Source organism: Amphiprion ocellaris, chromosome 4, assembly GCF_022539595.1.
Source record: "Amphiprion ocellaris isolate individual 3 ecotype Okinawa chromosome 4, ASM2253959v1, whole genome shotgun sequence".
Taxonomy (NCBI): domain Eukaryota; kingdom Metazoa; phylum Chordata; class Actinopteri; family Pomacentridae; genus Amphiprion; species Amphiprion ocellaris.
In genome coordinates this window covers 31,516,542-31,529,784 of record NC_072769.1, presented here as the reverse complement: position 1 = coordinate 31,529,784, position 13,243 = coordinate 31,516,542, and positions in this window count along the sequence as shown.

Below are 13,243 nucleotides of genomic sequence, written 5' to 3'. Positions count from 1 at the left end.
TTTGGGGAGGGATGGATATTCACTTTGTTGCAACCTTACATATAGATGCCACTAAATACCATCGAGTTCTTCAACATTGGCATGATAACATGATCTCAGTCACAATCAGATTTTTATCATCACATGCTGATGTTTCGCAAGTATATTATCTGCCATTGTAAACTCTGCTGCACTCCATTAGTTTTGCATGTTAGCATGTTAATAACATTTTATAATACCTGTATACAGAAAGTGCAGTTTGGGATGTTGGGATTGTTATATGTTTTGCAGGAATTTGGGGAATCAAAACTAAAATATGTATGTTAAAACAACAAGATTGATATATTTATTACAAATCGAATATTCAGTGATGCGTCCATGTTTTCTGCGTATCTGGAGTTGGGTCATGCCAGAAATTCCTCTCCTCAGTAGTGCTTTCCAGTTCTTCCTTGGGGATCCCACAGTGTTCCCAGGCCAGATGAGATATAGAATCCTTCCAGTGAGTTCTGGGTCTACCCCAGGGTCTCCTTCCAGGTGCCCAGAAAACCTTCTAAGGAAGGCACCAAGGAGGAAACCTAATCAGTTGCCAGAGCCACCTCAGCTAGCTCCTATCAACATGAAGGAGCAGCAACTCTATTCTGAGACTCCTCCAGATGTCCAAGCTCCTCATCCTGTCTCTGAGGATGAGCCAAGTCACCCACTGGAGGAAACCTATTTTGGCTGCTTGCATCCTTGTACTGTTGCAGCTTCATTCTTTCGCTTGCTACCAGGATCTCCTGGCCATAGGTGAGAGCTGAAACTTGAATCAACTGACTTTTCCTTCAGGCTCAGCTCCCTCTTCACCTTGACATTCTGGTACAACACTGACAGTACTGCTGATGCTACACCAATCCAGCAGATAGGGAATGAACTGCTTTTGAACAAGTCTTTTATTGTTTTTAGTTTTGTGATTAAGGGTCATTTTCTTTCTTTCCTGTCTGCTTTGTAGTTATCTGTGACTTTAGTGGCATACTGCTACACAAGTGTTCTCAGGGGAATAAATGCATTGAATTGAATTGGTCTGAACTGAACTAACACGTATGTTTGTAGAGCCTGCATTAGGTTACCGTACATTCACATATCTGCTCAAGGTGCTTTTGAAAAGCAAAATAGTAAAGCAGATTATACATTATTTAAAGGAATAAAACCTTAAAAGGCTGACCGAAATGTTCACGTATCTTTATCTAACAGTGAGATCTACTACTCTGCCTGATGAGATCTTTTCATTAGAATAAAACTGGGTAAAGAGGTCCAGAACTAAGAGGTTGGAACATCTGAGATTCTGAAGTGACTGTAACAAATATGATGCTCAGCTGTGCTTGATGTGAGAAAGGCCTGGTTGTTACTACCTCTTACTATTATGACTGTTGTCAAAGCACTCACATAATTTATTATCAATTTATAGCTCTGCTATGAGAGGGTTTTGTCTTCATTTCTATTCAAAGTATGCCTCTGTGTTCAGCACGGCAAATACCACCGAGCTGAGAGACTCTCTCCAGCCTCTCCTCATTTAGCTCTATACGACAAAGGGAGATGAGTTGCATTTCAGATGCATTCATTATTCCTCCTCTGTCTCTCTTTCTAACCTCCTCTCTCTCTTTCCTTTTCTCTTTCACACACATACTCTGTCCTTGCTATTAAAATCTGTGGGTATTTTTGTTCCCATTAAATGAATTATACCCATTACTCTCTCTGACAACTCTGCATTGAGTGTGTGCACCCCGATTTAACATTGTTCTAATTCCTCTCACTATTATTGCAATAAAACATTCATCATAATAATTAACCATTTTGACATCTAATTTAAGCTAATTAATTTGCGAGAAAGAATGCTTGTGTTATATGGAGCACTGTGAATTGCCATGAAACTTGTGCTAATCATGTGGACAGAATGAGTCATGATGAGTTTCACATGCTTTGAAACTGCAGAAAAAACACACACGGACACACGCGTTACATGGGTCACCTGTCCATTAAAAGACAATGATAGCAATCCATCCTGATAATGGCTGAAGTGGCTGCTGCCAGTGACGATGGCTGATTGTGGCTATTCTTCTGTGTGCGGACGTAATGACAGACCTTCTTCGACTGTTAATACTGTAAACTATCTAGATAGAGGCAATCCAGCTTTTCAGAATTGTTCTTCTGTTATGGATCCCTCCAGGCAGCATGTTGATATACTATAATTTGCGTGTTTTTGTTCTCTGAATTAAGCCGAAAGTTTTTTTTTTTCTTTCTTTTTTTTTTCCTGAAGACATGCAAGTGCAAACAACAGAAGCCAGATATTGTTATTGGCACTTTTCTTTCTCCCCCCCCCCCCTTTCTGTATGTGTGAGCTTTTTTTTTTTTTTTTTTTTTTTTTAATGGTGAGGCAAACTCTTACAGGGAGTGCATTTTGAATTCATGTATTGATTGTGTCTTTGAAAGTCAAGGCCAGAAAATATATAGTTATTTTGCCAACATGTTTGTTTGCTTTGGCACTCCTGGCTTTGAAATGAATGCCTAGCACAATAACAAAATACATCTGATGAATTCATTTTTAGATTTTTATTTAGATCTATCTATCCATCCATCCATCCATCCATCCCACATGCAAAGATGTTACTATATCAGACTTATGAACAATACAAGCTACTTTAAATTAATGTTTATTTGTTTATTACTCCGCCAAGGAATGCAGTGGAGTTATGTGACTGTCAGCATACGTTTGTCTGTGAATCTGTCTGTCTATGTGCAACATTACTCAAAAACGGAATAACAAATTTGAATGAAATTTTCAGGGAAGGTCAGAAATGACATAAGGAGCACCTCATTAGATTTAGGCAGTGATGCAGCTTATAGTCTGGATCCACAGATTTGTTAAAGATTTCCTTATCATTGCGAGATCGCTGTAACTATGGCAAGTGAACGCTACGCCAGCTGCCTCTTGATGATCACATGATTGCAATCCCACCACAAATCCGCTGCAGTCTTATCGGGACTTATCAGTCGAAAATTATCCAAAGACTGAGCAACCATGGCGGTGTACTGCGCTCTCTGAGTGCTTTTCTTGTTCAATGTATCTTCCTTTCTCTTTAGGTAGTATTGCAGTTTCTATCTTCCAGCACAGTGACCCCCTCAGATGATATTTAAAATGAAATATCTTCATCAGGATTCTGACAGGTATATTTATCACACATGCTAATAGGGTGTGGGAACACTCATTTTGTGTTACATAGCAGAAGTCATTAATTAAACTGATTTTGAAGTGATTTGCTGTACAGAAGCGCATGTCCCACACAAAACAGATTGTCAGACTGCCAATATAAATTTCTATAAAGATGAATGAAAGTGAGATCTTTGGTAACTTTTTCGTCACATCAGACAGGTGTATGGAGTTTGTTGTTGAGGTTTCACAGATGATAAAAATAACATTCTCATCCAGGCTTTTAGAATGGCTCAAGGGATGGCAATGACAGTATGTAAGTCTGCCACTTTAGTCCAAAAAGAAATTTCTTTACATCTCTTGCATGAATTACCGTGATATTTTGTGCAGACATTCATGATTCCCAGATGACACATCTGGCAAACATTGATGACCTTTACCTTTATTTCATCATTTTATCTCAACAACTATTACAGAGATTGCCATGAGTTTGGTAAATATGTTCAATAGTGCCCAGAGGATAAATCCTCATTGAGTTTTCACTTAATGGTCCTTTGATTTTTCAAGTAGCACCTTCAGCAAGTCAGAGTTTCCAGTTTTCTGAAATATTGCTGCATTTACCAGACGATTTGAGAGGATAACTCTCTGAATTTACCCCAAGCACTAACTTTATCTCAAGTTCACTGTGCTGTATTTTATTTTGGTGTAATATCTCAATAACTTTTACTGAATTTATAATTGTATTTAGCAGACTTTTTTTTTTTTTTTAATCCACGGCAATGTACATCTGAGAGTAGATACAACACCAGGTAGGTAGGTGGGGCAGCGCTAAGGACCTTGCCTAAGGGTCCTCACTGACCGGGATTTGAACACTGATCTCCTGTGCCAAAGTTGGAGGTGTTCGTCACTGAGCTATCCAGTTGCTTTAGCACGTGTCCATGGTGCCCACAGGATGAATCATTGGTGAGTTGCCACTTTGGTGATGTCTTGAATTTGAATGTAGTATCGACAGCAAATCAGGGTTTTTGGTCTTCTGAAATATCTCAGCATATACAGCCTGACACTTAAATGTGGTGCAGACATTTGTGGTCCCAAGAGGATAAATTGTAGAGACTTTGATAATCGCTAACTTTATCTCTTGCATCACCGTGGCATTGACAATTTTACCTTTTAGGGAAATATTACAGTTGTTCTGGAGAAGTTGCTATGACAACTATTAATCATCAATCAGTAAACACAATACAGACACACCGGCATGGCACCTGACATTGCTGTTAATTTTTTTTTTTTTTTTTTTTTTACAACCTTTCCCTGATGTTTCCCTGAGGCTTATATGGTGAAGCTTCTGCTGTTCTTACCTCAGAAATGGAGGGATTGTAAAGTAGGTTTGTGTGCTTGAAATCCAGTTATGTGGGGCTTTTCAGAATTTGGATTCCCCCCACCACCACCACCACAATATCAGTCCTCCAAACTGACTGTGTATCTGAGCCACTTTTACACTGCATCCTGTGTGCCTCTCACAGGTTCTTCAAAACAATGACTCTGTATCGGAGGTTTAGCTATTTAATATATTTGTCTTTCAAATTCAAATGCCTTACCGTTACATTTTTTCACAATGCATCAAAAGCTGAGATAAATATATACATGTTTTCTGTTCACAACTGATAAATATAAACATATTTTCTATATGTTCTTGTAGGAAAATCAGCTCTGAGAGTACAACTTAAATGGGATCATAGAGCATAATAGTTCTATTCAGAGATGTTTTGTTTAATTTCTGCTTCTCTGCTGTTAACTTAACCTGCCTTACAGGAATCCTTACATCCAGTGCAGGTAAAAAAATAAATAAATGCCTTTTTTTCTCTTGGTGAACTGGTCTAATGTTATCTAGGTTTGCCATTGGGTTGCTCTGACATCCTCCTCCTTCCCAGTTCCCAGTTCTATTATTGGTTTTATCTTCTCCTGAGCATTGAAATATTTGTAGAAACTTTCTCCTCTTGTGGTTTTATTTGATGGCAGTCTCTTTGGACCAAAACATTGAGGTTTGAATATACTTAACTAAAGCTGTGGGTTTTTCTTCTTTCTTTAGTTCCCTGTTTATTTTTCTTTTTTCTCTTTACTAATTTACATGCAAAGGTCAGCTTACTCCCCGTGTGGAGTATCACTCCTGTGACAATAGCTGTGTTCTGTGGCTGTGGAGGAGCCGTCTAAAGTCAAAATTACACTGATGAGTGATGTTGTCCGTGTGGTCATGGAGAATTGCTGAAAAATTCTAACAAAGATTTCCGTGTTCCAACCAGCAGCGTGGGCTTTAATAGACATGGGTTTTCAGATACGATATAGTTCAGCTGGGTTGATTTCGACCATTATTTTTCAACCTGTCTCCTGTGAGTTCCCCCAACTTTATTAAAATGCAACATTAAATTGCTGGAGTGCCCTTTTAATGGGGCCATTCTAATTGCTTTAAACATGATTTTGTCTCTAGCAGTGTGCACAGGGGATGGAGGATTGCCACAGTTTTTGCTCTAAGTGCCAAATTGCTTTTTTTAAAACATTAATTTATCAGTTATGTGTGTGTAGTCATGACATTTTTGTGCTTAATGTTCGCCTGAATGTCACACCAGGTGGCTGAGGGGCACCTGGCATGGTCAGGCTAAGTACCCTTAAAGGGCTCTTGTTGCTGGCCTGGGTGTTCCACTTGATAGTTCAAGTGCTGTTTTAGTTTGACCTTGGGGCAACAAAATATATCCTTTCCTCTAATCCTGCATGTTTAAGGGGTGAATATTTAATTAATTGCCCCTTGCACACCCCACTATATTAGCTGTATTTCTGCAATTCCGTGTAAATTTTAAAATCAAGCAAAACGCCCCAGCTCTGCATATCCACCCCTCTACTTCTCCACCTCTTCTGTCCCTCTCACCCCGCCGGCCAGCAGATAGATGGGTCCCACCACATACAGAGCCGAGTTCTGCTCAACATTTCTTCCCTGTTGAAAGGGTGTTTTTCTTGCCACTGTCGATTTAGGGCTTGCTCTGGGGGTTCAGTCATATGGGTTCTGTAAAGCGTCTTGAGACAGTTTGACCTGTAATTGGCACTATATACATAAAATTGAATCGAATTGAATTCTTGCAGCTGTGACAAAAGTAACATTCAACACACTTATCACGGCGAAAATCTTTGATCGTGTCCTTTTTAATGCAGTGTCCTGTTACCCTTTCCAGACATGCTTATCCATTAGTGCCAGCGAGACTGATGGGATGCACACAGAGTGTGTATGTGTGTGGGGTGGCCATACACAGGTAGATCACAATGTTCATGACTCCGTCTGCCAGACTTCCGTGACTAACTGCATTAGTTCTGCTTCAGTCACAGTTGGAGACCCCACAGAGGAAGAGACTTAGCCGCAATGAGCCACCCAGGAGAATGCGAGCGATGAGCCGTGTTTACTTCTGAGCAAAATTTGCGCGTGTTGGGAGAGGACTCTGTGCGTTCTGCTGCATTTGTGTTTACACGTGTTTTTATAATGTTATCATCAATGCCTGCGTGTGTCAGTGCAGGTGTGATTTTGGGAGGAGTTTGATATGTGGAGACTGGATTATTTCTGGAATGGGAATGTGAAAATGGTTTGCACACATTCTTGGGGATGTCTCACTGTGAATGTTTTTCAGGGAGATGATTAAGGTTTATTAGTATGAGGCTGTACAGCCCTTCTTCCTGATCGTCAGATGTCTCGGCGGCTGTTGCATGAAATTCATTGTCTTTATAAAGAGGGCATGCTGGGTTTTGGCTGGCAGGGGGGCACCGGCAGCTTTGTAAATGTTTGGGAGATAAAAGGCTGTGCGCTTGTGTGTCTGTCTGTTTGGAGAAATCTGTGTGTCTGGCTGGGGTGTAAACAATGGCTAAAGGAGTCTTGATAAAATGTCACCAGAGCGGTTGACCTTGTTTGACAAATTAAGTAGCCAATAAATAAATCGGTTTGGATTGCATCACCACAGGGGAGTAATACATAAGCTCTTTCTCTCTCTCTTACACACACACACACACACACACACACACACACACACACACACACACACACAGAGAGAGAGAGAGAGAGAGAGAGAACAAGTAAATACATAATGCAGAGATCTAAGATTTTAGGATGTTGTTTTTGGTTCAAACATCCAGGTTGATAAAATACCTGGATTTGCAAAGATACCGGTCTAACACTGTCTACATGCAGAGTCGAAGCAAGTGCAGTTGCAGAACAGAAGAAGCATCTTTAGTCCACTGCCTTTGTCTACACAGGCTGTGCTCAAGTACAGTACTAAGTGTAGGTCACCTACATAAGGCGGTGCTCGACCCAACACACAAGTTAATTGTGCAGCCCAGGAGAAAATAGTCTTGAAGCTCAAAAATGCACTTCAGGTTGTGTTTACTCATGTGAAATGCTTTGCTGCCAGTGTAGAAAGCTCGACTGTAGCAGAGGCGTTCTAAGGGAGAGAGACCTGGCACTTAAAGAATCCCGAATAGAAATCTATGGGAGGCTCTCCTAACACCCAACAACTACGATTCTGTGACACATGCCCTGCTCCTCCTTCAAACAAACTAACCACCTATTACCAGCCAATCATGTTCTTGCAGTGTCTCAAGAGAGGTGCTGTGAAACTGTGTGTATATTTTGTAGGAATATAACCTGTGGGGAAAGTGCTTTCTATACCTTATTTTGGAGGCAAAGTCGCCAAGTGCTTTTATGAGATTTGACTTATGATTCTTTGAGATATGCAGTTTTATTGTGGTGACCGTCCAAATTTTAGTTATGCCTTGATAGGCCTGATCTCATTCGCCTGAAATAATTTTCCAGAGAGCATTTCCAAGGTTGTTGTCGCCTTACATCAAGAACCTGCTGGGTGGCTGGGGCCTTTCTGTCTTTCTGCATTTTGTGTTGTTCCCCATGCCGAAGACATGACTGATAGTTTAACTTCTAAATTAGCAGTAGGTGTGAGCATAAATGGTTGTTTGTGTCTTTAACCCTGTGATGGACTGGCGATTTGTCCAGGAAGCACCTTGTTGTTCACCCAGTGTCAGCTGGAATAGGCTCCAGCCCCTCTACCATACTGGATAAGGCAGGTACAGCTGATGGATGGATGAATGAGCTTAGATGGAAGTCAGCTAAGAGTGTACCTGTCCAGGCACTCTGTAACATATCTTGTTTAGAATCTTGTAGCCGTCCTTGCTCTTTGTTATTAGCAAAGAACAGCACATCCTTCTGCTTCAGTGCTAAACGCTGCATTAACCTGTTGAAATGACCGGCATCCTCAGGGGCTGATTATCTTAGCTGCTTCTAGCTCATGTTAATTTTATAAATAACTTGCCGAAAGGTCAAAATGCACGTCTTGGCTGTTGTGTTAATCTGCACTCTGTAACACTGTATCTGTAGTTGCTTGTTAGGGGAACACCACTCTGGAAAGTCTGTGTAAATTCTCAGTCATCCGGGTCAGTGAAATCCTAAGAGCTTCAGTAAAAAGCAACAGGACTTAATTTTATTTATGTAGCTGTTTCCAAGCTTGAGCACAGGGTTCTTTCCAGGTTAAAAGGATCTGCGGAATAAAAAACAAACCCATGTAAAGCACGGAGATTCAGGAGCATGAGGGCAAATATTTCTCCGGCACTGAGTCCATTTAACCAAATGGAAGAGCTAATGCACAACAAACTAATCACATTCTCATAGAAAGTAAGTAAAATGTGGATAAAAAAAAGATGTAAGCTTATAAAAGAGGTGAAATTTAAGTACACAATGTAAACAAATGATGCAAAAATAAAAGATGTTATATAAGGAAAAGTGATATTACGTAATTGCAATAGAATGCCAATAAAATAAGAAGAAAACAGGATGTATTTTTACATGTATGTGATCGGCAGATGTAGAGAACTAGACCAGACACAGAGACCGTTTGCCGTATGAAAAACAGAAACTAGGTCAGGGGTGTCTAAAGGTTCACCTGGTTTAGGTTGGTTTTGTAGTTTGTTCAGTGTGGCTGCAGTTGTGTGTGCAAAGAGAAAAGCATGGGTGCAGTTGCATGTGCAAGATGCAGACATGTACATGATGTATGCTAAAATTAAATTTACCATCACAAGAACATGGGCAGCCTTGTAGATGATTAGTTTTAAAAAGTATTCTAAAGTTAATATACAATTGGTGCAATGATGCTAAAATTACTCTAATATGACACGACCTTCAGAGTTACGTTAATAAGGCTCAGTTCTGGTAAGTTGCTGTTGTGAGCATGTATGACTTACTGTGTTATTAAAAATTAAGCAGGTGTCTTATGTTGGAAACAACCTCCATGATTTTCCTGGTAAGTGGCTCTCAAAAGTTTTGCCAAGGTCCTTTGCTGCAGACTTATTAAGGAGCAGTTGGAGTTTGATTTGGACCAAAACTGCCATTGAAAGTTTCAGCTTGTCGGCCTAATAGTTGTGAACAGTTTATTTATTTATTTATTTTTAGCAAAAATTGACTTTAAGATAAACAGGTGATGCGGGTTATTATTTTGTCAGATACATTTAACCACCACTTGCTACCTGCTGCTTGTCTCATCGCCAGGTTGTGTCTACAAGCTGTGAGCAGTAATTAATCTTATGCTAAAAATTGCTGTTTCTGCCAGTCATGCCAAAAAAACGGCAGATTTAAATGGAACGTTTAGAAACAGAGAATTAGGGTTATTGAGTGGTTCTACAGAGAATATTACACATAAATTCAAGTGGCTCACCAGGAATAAAGTCATAAAATAACAATCGAAGCTGAAACAGATAATGCCGAGATATCCTGGACCAAACTCAAACATTCTCCATCCTTGACCTCCTGTAATGCAACTTGCTAAAGCCAAGAAAACCCAGATGATGCAATTAGGGTTCTTTTTTTCCACAACCTTTCCAACAGCTTTGTATAGAAGAAACTGTTTTTACAGGCTTAATCAATTCATTGTTGTTGGTTTTTTTTTTTTGTTGTTGTTTGTTTTTAATTTTTTATGCAAGAAGAGGTCTGTTAAGTTATATCTTTTTTCAATTAATTTTATTTCTAGGCTGTTTTTTTCAGAAAAAATAAAAATCGTGATAGTGGAACCATGCGAGAACTGATCTATATCCAGATTTAAAGTTGATGAAATCAAATTTCAGTCTTAGAGGCATACTAGTTTGTTCATTAAGTTGTTTGAACAAGTAAAAGTGAAGCACTGCCAATCTGTCAAATGTTGCTTATGATTGAAGTGATTCTGTTTTAACATGCTATATTAAGTTCTTGTTTCTCCCAAAATGTGAATTTAGACACCATATCGTGTCCTATCTTGATACTTTTTCTTCCTTTCTTTGCAACAAAGTCTCTCGTTAATTTTATTCATATAGCTTTCTTTTTCTTTATCCCCCTAAAATATAATTACTTACTTAACCTTGACTTCAACAAATGACTCAACTTTCTCTAAGTGCAATATTAATAATTTCAACCATGTGTGTGGAATATTAACATCAATACATCATTATGAAATTAAGTTTGAAGACAAAGTTTAATGGTTGTAAAAAAAAAGAAAGAAAGAAAGAAACGAGGTCATTAGTCTGTAAAACCGGTTTCTTCTCAGAGAATTTTTTTTTTTATTTTTTCTGTTTTTCCACATGAGAATAAATCGGTGAGAAGTATGCAGGGTTGATTTAGCCTCAGCCAAAAAGGAGAGAGCTGTCTTATTTTACTTGTAGCATTTTAAATACACAGACAGTCCAGATGCCGTTCGGTCCCTCGGTGCCCAACTGGGTGTGCAGCATGAATCTGTAACCAGTTACTGAAAAAGAAATACACTCTGCCATCCAGCTACACTTGAGTGGATTAGCTGTCTGTCAGTATTGCCCCATAAGCCCAGCCTATCTCTGATATTAATGAAACAAAACTGCCTTTTCCCGCACATTAGAAGCAACAATCTTTTATGTAACAGTTGAAAATAATACTGTCACAAAGGACCTTAAGGCATAATCAAACTGGTAACTTTTGAATTATGTACACAGCAGGTAAAGCCATGCTGAATAGTCAAGTGAAGAGTAAGACGGAGCTGCTGCACAGCTCCACCTGAGCTGAAACTTTCAAGTCTTTTTCTGAAAAGCATGCGTCTCTAAATTGCAGGTTACAGCTGAAGAAAAACAGTTTTCAGCTCTGTGGTAGTTTTATTAGATAATCTAATTGGTTTTCCATTGTGAAGCCTGTGAAGTACTGGGATTTCTTTAGCCCTTAAAAACAAAAAAAACAACAAAAAAAAAATGTTAATCTCTGCATTTTAACGCCGAAAATTTGGAGATAGGTTGTTTTTACTGGACAGCAATGAGATACTTCATTTATGGACATATCATAAATGTAGTACATTTACTTCTATGTATATAGAAGTAAATCTATATATAGTTAGACTTTATTTCCATAGCAGCAACGGGTGCAAATTCTACAGTACACAGTGACATTGTTATCCTTCATACATTTATTAGATATATTTTGCAGCTCATGCGGCTGTCAGTCAATGCAAGCATTCACCAGTTGAATCCAAATCCTGTGATACTGCCATAATAGCAGCAGTGTTACTAGGGTTACCAGTGCTGTTACTGGACTGACAACTGCTAGAGCTGGTCTGTTCTCCTGCTGCCGTTATAGAGCATCAATATGGTAAGTAGACCCTTGTACGCTCCTAGAAAATCAACTAATTTCTTTATGTTACCCCAACTTTAGTTCTAAATCAACAGATGCAAGAATTTGAATTAAATTAAACATAATATTAAATTGATGCAATTCCCGACATTGTTTTCCAATACAACTAATCTATATAATGTTTGCAACATGAGAGGTTTGTCTGAATCACTAAATCAGATGTTTTATCTTGCAACCGTACATTTAGAAAGTGTTGGACATATATTTTTAGAGTGTATCTGTCACCAGTGGGCTTCTAACTAAACTCCATCATTTCTGAGCACTAATCATGGCTTCAGCTGACATCATTCAGTCTTTGGGAAAGATTCACCTGCGACAGAAATCTCATAGCATTTATGTGAGAACTGCAACATTACAGATATTATGGGATAGGAGTGCAAACAGGCTACATACAAGTGAGCAGACCAGATAAGTTGGCTTTTGTGTACGCTGCTGTTAATGACATGACACCTGCACTTCAGGTGATTAAACAGCTACGTTTATTGGACTAAATCCAGATTTAGGTCGTTCAGGTTTTGCAAGTCTTCAAAGCTCTTTAGAATATGGTGATGAGAAGTTGATCAGGTACAGTAATGTTTAATCTACGGAGTCTTGCAACGTCTTTGAGATTACTGCTTGAAATCCACACTAATACAATTCATTTTCACTTATGTTACTTCTGCAAGCACATTAGTGTGAATAGAATGATTCACTTGACACCCAGAATCTCATTCAAAAATATATTTATTAATTTATATTTTTTAGGACTAAGAGAGAGACAAACAGAAATATACAATGTACGTGTCAGTTGATATCAAAGGTGCCTTTGGAAGTGCCAATTTCAAGAATGAAAACCAAACAAAAAGATGTAACAATCAGTAATAATTAATATTTACATCATAATTTTCAAGATTGTCACAAACACCTGATATAACAGATCATTCAAAAAGAAATGGTAGGAGATCAAGACTTTTGAGTGTTGATTCACCATTAGAATTCATTCATCTATCAACACAAAAATGCCATACATTGTTGCTTCCAATTTTCAAAATGTGTGAATTTTCTGATTTTCTGTCTGAGTTTTAGACTGTTTGTTGAACAGCATAAAAGGCTGAAATCTGAAGACATCACCTTGAGTTCTGGGGATTTGTAATGGGCTTTTTCTACTTCATTTCTGACATTTTATAGACTAAACAGCTAATCACTTAATACCTGCACAGGTTAGCTCATAATGAGAATCCTTAGTTGCAGCACTTGAATCGTGAGTAAAAATTCAGACTGCATTGCTCTAATTGTTTGTTTTTCTGAGGTATCGCCAGAGCCGTCATGCCCCATGCACATTCTAGTTCTCGTATTTTTCAGCTGTCTGTAGTTGGGAGGAGACACTG